This window comes from Lycium ferocissimum, chromosome 6, assembly GCF_029784015.1.
Source record: "Lycium ferocissimum isolate CSIRO_LF1 chromosome 6, AGI_CSIRO_Lferr_CH_V1, whole genome shotgun sequence".
In the NCBI taxonomy this organism is placed as follows: domain Eukaryota; kingdom Viridiplantae; phylum Streptophyta; class Magnoliopsida; order Solanales; family Solanaceae; genus Lycium; species Lycium ferocissimum.
This window is the reverse complement of record NC_081347.1, coordinates 60,863,415-60,871,634: the sequence shown is the minus strand read 5'-3', so window position 1 is coordinate 60,871,634 and position 8,220 is coordinate 60,863,415. Positions and strand designations below refer to the sequence as shown.

Below are 8,220 nucleotides of genomic sequence, written 5' to 3'. Positions count from 1 at the left end.
AGGGCTGGCACTTGCTTGATTATGACGGAAGTCAGTTGTTTGTTGGCTAGTTATTTTATGATAAATTAGGGATATGAAAAGTTTTCTAATAAGGTATTCTTCATTTGCATGGCAAATGGCAAAAACTCCAAACCTGTTCGCCATACACGTATAACCAATGGCTATTAACATGCACTTGCTTCTTTTCATTCATGCGAGTTTTACTTGATGGAGAGTTTAAGAAAGAAATCGAAATTTTTGGCACTTTAATCTCTTCTTCTAATTTTTTTTGTTTTCCACCCGGTGTCCAGTACCCGCATTGGAGCCCGACTATATCCTAATTCGAGCCGCGTAGGGCCCCATTTAGGGGGAAACACTTCCTACCAAGAATCACTTTAATCTCTTCATAAAAACACCTCCCAAACCCAATTATAGTCAAGTTCTGAAACTAAAACCCTTTCTTTCGTCTGGATTTTCAGTTAAGAGACAATCTCAAAAAGCAAAAGAAATATGTCAGTGGAACACGTTGAAGAGGTTCCTGATCCGGTAAGCATTCTGCAAAGGATAAAAAATGAGCATGACGACTTGACGGATGATAAAAAGAAGCAAATCAAATTGATTAAGACAGAGCTATGGTTTCTGGGTATTTGCAGAAGATCTGTACCGCTCTAACTTTGATGCTGACCCCTCGAATGTGGTACAAAAGATTGAGAAGTTCAAATACATTATCCCAACAAATTATGATAATTATACAAAAACTCCAGCTCCAGTTACTACTCCTCTGACCCACGTACATGTAGTGGAATACATAGACAACGTTGTACAGAATCTCGAGGACCTGCTGATTGTTCGCCTTGACAAGCCGCTTGCGGATGCAGAGTCTCAAATGGAAGTGGTCGTAAAGGAGTTGAAAGCACTGAAGAACTTTGTCTTCTTTCTGGGAGAAATATGCACCTCAGCACTCTTAATCAAGTTATGGGAAACTTTCTTGCGTCATGTTAAATTTGCAGCTACCCTCGCAGCAATTATTTACTACTTGACTCGTTACAAGCTGGTTTCCGATTTGCTTGAGGATGTGATTAAGCCTATCAAGCGAGACATCCGAGTCATCGACACTGACGTCCTGAGATATGCTTCAAAGTTATCAGACAACACTATTAACAACTTGTCCCTAATTGAAGCCATTGATGGATTCATGGACAGTCTTCTGCACATGTCCAGAGAGTTAAGAGGGTTGTCTTCCTTGACTACGCATAAAAAAGAAAGCCTTGCAGAACAGCTTAACTCGTTGAAAATCTTTCTGAATGAGTTAACGTTGATAACGACGTTCAGGATGAGATGGGCATTCGTTTCTTCAAACAGCTTGCGAGGGTGGTCATTGATGCTGGACTTGTTGTTTACTCCTTGGGTGATAGCACCAAGGAAGTTTGGGACAAAGAGTCGCTTCTTCTATATGGCACGATTCGGTCTGTCAAAACAGAGATTTACCACAAGATCCGAGAGTGGGTAACATCCCATTTGCCTAAGGATGATAAATTGGCCTTTTCGAATTACCTTCTTGACAGCTTGAAGGAGTTCCTTTCTGCCCATTCTGCTTCACTTGCTTCTATGAAGAATCAACTTGAAATAGTCCATGAGGAGGTTAATTTTTTCGAACCTTTCCTCATATGCGTTGCAGAACAAAAGCAATAACAAACATAACAAACTTCAATATAATGTTGGAAGAGTCGCTGATAAGGTTTATGAGGTAGAGTACATACTTGATTGTTTTGGAATTAGAGATGTACCTCTTACTTATCTTACAATGTGGCTCTCAGAAATCATAAGGGAGATTGAGATTAGTAAGACAGGAAAACAATATGACAAGTGCCTCTCATGCTACCCATGAAGAACTGGTTGGTTTTGGGGATGTCTGGATCACTATAAAAGGTCAACTAGTTGGAGGATCACGAGACCTGGACGTTATTTCCATTGTGGGTATGGCCAGATCAGGTAGAACGACCCTTGCTCAAAGTTTTATCAATGATAATGTAACTGTTTCCCATTTTGATTTCTGGGAAGAGTGTCGTGTTTCACAAGAATACGCACGTGAAGACTTGCTACTTTCCATTTTGAGTTCTGCTAATCATAATAAGCCCATTGAAATTAGTAAAAGAGGTGCTGATGAATTAGCTGATAGACTACGAAAAACTCTACTGCCAAAGAGAGATCTCTTAATCATTGACGATGTGTGGGAAGTAATAGCATGGGAGGACTTGAAATTGTGCTTTCCTGATACTGGAAATGGTAGTAGAATCATTTTGACCACTAGACATAAAGAAGTTGCTTTGTTTGCTAAATGTGTCACTGAACCCCATTACTTGCATAGTCTGGACGATTCAGAAAGTTGGTTGTTATTACAGAAAAGGGTATTTGGGGAAGAAATCTGCCCAGAAGAGCTAAAAGAAGTTGGGCAAAACATAGCAAAGAAGTGTAATGGGCTACCACTTTCCATTGCTTTAGTGGCTGGTTTTCTCGCGAAGATGGATAAGACTGAAAGATGCTGGATGTGGATGGAATTAAGTTTTGGGGAAACAGTGCAGGATGGCGCAAAGGATTTAGTAAAATTAAGTTATGATGATTTACCTTACAAACTGAAACCATGCTTTTTATATTTTGGAGCATTTTTAGAGGATCGAGAAATTTCAGTGTCAAAATTAACAAACTTATGGATCGCTGAGGCATTCATAAAAAATGATGAAGAGAAGTGTTTGGAGCATATGTCAGAAGATTACTTGGAGGATCTTATTGGAAGAAACCTCATCCTGGTAACTAAAAGGAGATCAACGGGGAAGATCAAAGCATGTCATGTGCACGATATAATGCTCGACTTCTGCAAGGAGAAAGCTAAGGAAGTTAATTTTCTTTTGTGGCTAAAAAGGTATTTACCTCTCTATATGTTTCTCTAAGTTGTGATTAATTCAGACTTTTTGTCTTGTTCCTTATCCTACTTTCTTTCTTCATTCCAGGAATCACAATTCCAATCCTCCACATTTTTATTCTGAAAGACCTATGCACCGCCGCTTATCATTTTATTCTAATCGGGATGATCTTGCTGGATGGAGGCCATCATGCTCACACACTCATTGTATATTATGCAGGGAGCTTAGTGATAATATATGTTCTTCAGTGGGACATGCCTCTATCATTTTTGGCAACTTCAAATTTCTCAGGGTGTTGGATTTGGAGGTCGTTGTTGTGGAATCTTTTCCCACTGAACTTAATCATCTAAGGTACCTTGCTATTCAAACTACTAAGAGTTCTATTCCATCATCTACAGAAAACCTCTGGAATCTTCAAACGTTCATAGTCAAAAGAAATGGAGGACAAGTATGGTTGCCAGATACTTTTTAGGAGCTAAGTTGAGATATGTTAGCATTAGTGATAGCGCTTTGTTTGATTGTGTGGTGCACAAGAATCCTGTGATGGAAGCCCCTTGAAACTGGACAATTTGGAAACACTTTCCTCAATATATGTTTCCAGGGTGAGCAATAGAGAGAGCATGGTAAGAAGAACATCCAATCTTCCAAAGTTAAGAAGAATGAAAATCGGTTTCCTGTATTAGACTCATTATATCGACTTGAAACACTAAAATTGATTTTCATTGGTATATCAGAGATAGGTCCTTCAAGATTAAAATTTCCAATGAATCTCAAGAAATTAACATTATGCAAGCTTCCTTTGCCATCTGCTGAAGTTTCAACCATTGGCAACCTGCTCAACCTTGAGGTACTAAAGCTGCAGCAAGTTGCCTTTGAAATGGACAAATGGGAAGTGATAGACAACGAGTTCCTTCGGCTCAAATTCTTGAAACTAGAAAATCTCACTCTCTCAAAATGGGAAGTGTCTGATGAAGCGTTTATTTGCCTTGAGAAATTGGGAGAAATTGGTATTGCATGGTTGTTTACATCTCAAAGCAATCCCTTCTTGTTTCGAGGAATTGGATTATCTGCAATACATTGAGGTGCAATCATGCAGTGAAGATGTTGCCCACTCAACCAGAAGTATCAGAGAAACACGAGATGATAACGGGCACAATTGTGATGTTAAAGTCTTTACTTAGCATTAGAAAAATGAGGCTGCAAGTCTGCAGCCTTCAGTTCATTTCCATTCTGATTGCAGGTACAATCTTAAGCAGATACTGCTATTTTAATCACTCATTTATGCTCCCTTGAATATGTTTTCGTATTGACATGCTTATACGTATCTTGTTCAAAACTTTAGCTGTCCTTAAAAACTTCTCCATATAAAATTTCTTTAGTGTTCCTATGAAATTTTCTATTTATGGCAAAATATTATCAAGGGAGTTTTCTTTAATCGGAGGAATTTGAGATGTGTGGCTAGGAATCATTTATACTAACACAAATCAATGAACATTTGAATGAATATATAGTCTACCAAGGAATAAATAAATATATCCCATAACAAAGTCACAACCTAAGTTGAAGCTTCTAACCCACAAGTCTGTCAAGTTTCAATAATCTCACCTGATAATCACAAGCCCAAGTTCCTTCCCTAGGTAGAGTCACCAATCCACAATTTAACCCAGCCAATGATCATATTAATACCACAACAACCGTTTCAGCAAACACACCAAAATCAGAAATAACGAGCCATATAATAATGCAGAATAAAATGTAATGATGTGCAATGCAAGATATGATGATGTGCAATGTAATGTAATGCAATGCCCTGGCCAAATACACACTGTACACACATGCTACCGATGTCGTAGCTCGCAGTCATGACCTGCAGGGACCCATGGTGTCCATGTACCACTCGTTCGGAACACTCCTCGGACCCGAGCCATAAATCCTCCGCCCCGGAAAGAACCTCGATCACGGATCCACATCATGTATCACTCGTTCGAAACACTCCTGGACGCGAGTCACTTATGCTCCGCTCGAAATTTAGCTCGGACTCGAGCTTATACACCTTCCATCCCGGAAAGAGCCTCGGACCCAGAGCCACTCGATTATACAAGAAACACTGTTACATCCCTCTTAATGAGCAATTATCAAGTAGTATATTATTTTCATCGAGAAGATCATATTAGCTTCTCAAAGACAATTGTCATCAATTTGTATCACAAGTTCATCAAGAAGATTACATTAACTTCTCGCACAATTTCACATCACAATGTATGTCTCAATCGTATTTCAAGTTCATTAGTATGTATGGACTATGAACAATCGGCAATATCAATGTCAAACACAAGGCATCATGCCACAAGTCTTCCAAACCATTTCCATCATGGATGAGTGTATGAATGCATAAATGAGTGTAAACGTGGTAAATCAATACAAGCCAATAAAGAAACAGAAAAGGTACACGTCACAAAGCCACAAGTCATATTAAGACTTGGAATCAACTCAGCCATGAAATGAATCATACAATCATCTCAACCAACATAATAGTCTATGTCCCTCTTTACTTCCACATGTAGCAAGTACGCTTCGCACCTAAGTCTTGTATCAGCAAGAAGCTCCACTTTTTTATATATTATCATCAACAACAATCATACATCAAGTTTTCATCTACAACTGTCATAAGTTTACATCACAATTCAAGCCTAAACTCATTATCCTTCCTTTCTCTGATAATATATGTCACAATAAGAGAGAACTGGGTACAACACGACAATTTAGGCAATAAGTCTAATCACAATAATAGGGCAACAAGCCACCATCAACAACAATCAACTGAATAGAAATCCATCCCGAATCGCCACAGTATGAATACAACTACACCTCATGTTTCAGTACATAAAGTAACGGCGACGAGCCCACAAAATTAGAAGTCATACCAACCTAGCTAATACCCAACCAAAGCACCATGTCCGAAGACCTAATCATTCTTTCTCCCGTCAATTCTATACAATATATACATTTCGCTAATCAAAATCTAACTAAAGTAAGCCATAACTTACCTCGAATGCAGAACAGGAGCCACGAACTACTCCACATGAGCCTTCTATTTTCGAAGTGCCTCATAACGGTCAAAGTCTAATAATATGATGCTAAGTAAGAAATAAATCATGTATTTAAACAAGCACAACAATTTGGGGAAGAAGACCCACTTACTTCTACCTTTTTCAATTGGGTGAAACCATCATTCAATGGTGAATTAATCATAACCTATATCTCTACAATCATTAACCTTCAATTCGTGGGTTTCTAATTAATTTTACCCTTAAAATAGATTTTAGGACAAAACTTTCATTTTTATTAGAACCTTTAGTCTCAACATGCAATTTCAACCACAAGAAATCAAATTCCTTTCCTAGAAAGTGATAATATATACTCCTAGATGAATAATCAACAATAAAATAAACAACCCACCAATTATTTAAGGGTTTACTAATTCTAGAATTTTCACCCACCATTGATGGACCTCTTAGAATAATCATGGAGCTTGAAGAAGGGAAAAGGAATAAATAAAGATGGAGACTTACCCTCCAAGATGCTTCCATCAAAGAATGGGATGAATTTTGCCTCTCTCTCTCTTAAAAGTTGACTTTGGGATCTTGAGAATAATGGGTGGAAGTTGGAGTATTAAAAAGAGGGTTTCTACCCCCCGTTGGCCGCTGTGGCGGTCTGGACTGGGCCTGCAAATGGTCCAGCCATAACGGCCTCTTGGTCTTTATAGCGGCCCCTTTCGGGAAGGTCCGTACTTAAAATGGTCATAACTCCCTCATCCGGAGGCTAAACGTGTCGATTCTTTTTCCTATAGCTTCGTAATTTCGATACAGATCTAATGGTTCAGACCTCACTCAAAACAAAGGTCGGATTATCAATCTGGAGTCATTTATTTTCACAAACCTCCGGCGAAAACACTGAATACAAGCACGACAAAACCCAAACCCATCTAACACTCTTTAGAACCTCACCAAAACTTGTGGACAAGTTCAAAATCATCATAATAGCATGTTGGAACTTTCAAATCATTGACACGGGATCATCCTAACCCAAAGTTAACCGTGGTCAACTCTCACTCGCTAACTTAACTAGCTTCTCCCTCAATGACTTAATTTACACTCATACCTTGCAGAGACCAACCCAATGACTTCATTAAGTCATAGATTATACTAACGGGATTTGGGGAAAAGTCAACGGGTCAAAACACTATAACGACCAAACGGGTCGTTACAATGACCTTACAGATTCTTTTTTTGGACAGTGCCACTATTGCTTGTTGTTGCGACTTGTAGTTGAGGCATACTTCATGCTCCTTGTTGGAGGATGATGTGATGGTTGTTTGGTGCAGTTGTTGCTTCTTTGTCTCCCTACTGTATGTTATACTTTTGTGGCTTGTTGCACTACTAGTCTTACGATTTTTTTAAAATAAGTCATGACTTTGTTTCCTTTTAATGTTTATGGTTTGTGGGACGTTTTGTTGATTTCTTCATGATATTGTATGACATTTCCTTTTACAGATTATGATGTTATGTTTCCTCTTTAATATGGATTGTTATGAGATTGTAGTTAATTTGTATCTAGGGGTTTCTTTTGTACTTATATGATTTATATGTCTTATGGCACACTACCTTTTTTATTTCCCACCCAAAGGCCTTAGTATCTACGTTGGGCCGATCCGCATTCGGGTGAAGGAAGTCCCACTTTAATTGCTCAGGTCATGGCTCCGGTGACTCCATTTCCAGGGCTCGAACATGAGACGTTAAGGATGGAGCAGTACTTACCACCCTACCACAACCTTTGGTGGTGTTTTTGGCACACTTACTTACTTTTTTTCTTTAAATGACCACCTCTTTGGTGGCTAATTTTATTAAAACAATAGTCTGTACAAAAAATCAAAACCAAGTAAAAGACAACAAAATAAATTAGACCGGATAGATCTAGAAGGTCCACTCAACTCCCAAAGCAACAAGCAACCCCGATTCACAGAGGAGCTCCGGTGAGGCTCCGGCAACTTGTCTAGCAGTTGAGACCAGACTCACGACATCGTGCTATGGCTATATCACCCATCAAGCAACTAGAACCAGTTCAGGTAACATCCTTGTTGCTATCTATGACTAGATCTTTCCTATTCCCCTCTTGTAAACTTTCACTTATGCTGTGTGAAAGAGATGTTTTTGCTTGCTTGTCATGAAAATCTGATTGTTGTTGTGTTTTCCTCAACTGTTTACTGGATGATTTGTGTTGTTGAACACCCTACCTTCAATCTGAGTTCATCGATAGTAAT

At 38.8% G+C, this 8,220-nt stretch overlaps 1 pseudogene; it reads left to right on the top strand.

Annotated features, from left to right (window-relative positions):
- Positions 1–489: 489 nt before the first annotated feature.
- Positions 490–4,284, top strand: LOC132061470 (putative late blight resistance protein homolog R1A-3; annotated as a pseudogene).
- Positions 4,285–8,220: the final 3,936 nt, after the last annotated feature.